Source organism: Sander lucioperca, chromosome 12, assembly GCF_008315115.2.
Source record: "Sander lucioperca isolate FBNREF2018 chromosome 12, SLUC_FBN_1.2, whole genome shotgun sequence".
Lineage (NCBI taxonomy): Eukaryota > Metazoa > Chordata > Actinopteri > Perciformes > Percidae > Sander > Sander lucioperca.
This window is the reverse complement of record NC_050184.1, coordinates 38,336,066-38,337,181: the sequence shown is the minus strand read 5'-3', so window position 1 is coordinate 38,337,181 and position 1,116 is coordinate 38,336,066.

Here is a 1,116-nt window from a genome sequence, read left to right as displayed (position 1 = left end):
AGATTTCTGGCTTGACATTTTCCCACATGTGAAGGCTTATTTCCAGCTCCTAGAATTATGCCAAAATTTAAAAAAATGACAGCTGTTTTCCTTTGAGAAGAAGTCTCCTCTGCAAAGACCTTTGTAATGATTCTCCTAAGGGACCACTTTATTCAAACAGAGGTGTTGACAATCGTGTGGTCAATCAGGGGCCCTCTTCTGCCTGGAGAAGATAAGGATGGAGACAGTCCTGGAATACACTGAACCGAATCAAAAAACAATCACTCAATCAAGTTCACTTTTCACTCCAAAGTGTTTGGCGTCATCTCCGACTCTGTCAGAGACCAAAAACATGGCTACCATCAACATCAACACAGAGAGAGATGAGACCTAACTAAACGTTCCCTCTAGGGCTGCACGATATCAGGAAAACATGCGGTATGCGATAAAATTGCTAAATATTGCGATGACGATATCACTTGCGATAATTAAACAAATACTTACAGTAAATATACAGTGTCTTTCTGCTTTGCTGGCTAACACCTCACGTAATCCAATACCACCTCAGTCAGTAGCGTCTACATGGGAGATAAGCGTCTAAAGCAGTAGGGCTTCATCTGATTGGCCAAATATTTTTACATGCAGTGTGAATGCATGGCACATGTAATAGGCTATCATCAGTGACGGACTGGCCATCTGGAATTTGGGCAAATGCCAGAAGGGCCGCCCCCCTATGGACCCCAATGGCCACTACTGATAATTTGTCTTTGGTTAATTTTGAGAAGTTATTTTATGCATGCAGCCACAAATATTCACAATTGTAAGTGTGTGGAAAGATACACTCAGGGTTACTAATTTCCAAGCTAGGTTATTGACAAAAATTGGGCTGGTGTGTTTAATGCCAGGGCTGTTTTTTGATCCCAGTCCGTCACTGGCTATCATTTATTGCAGTTCAAGCAGTCTTTGCGATATGCATACTTCGATATCAACATTTGCGATAATGATAAATTTGCGATATATTGTGCTGCATTACATTTGTCTTTCTGTAGGATGGCCTGAATTAGGCCATGTCTTTAAGAAGCGCACAGAGCACAGAACAACACCTGGTCTTACAAAGTTGGCTCTGAAAAGTTAAGG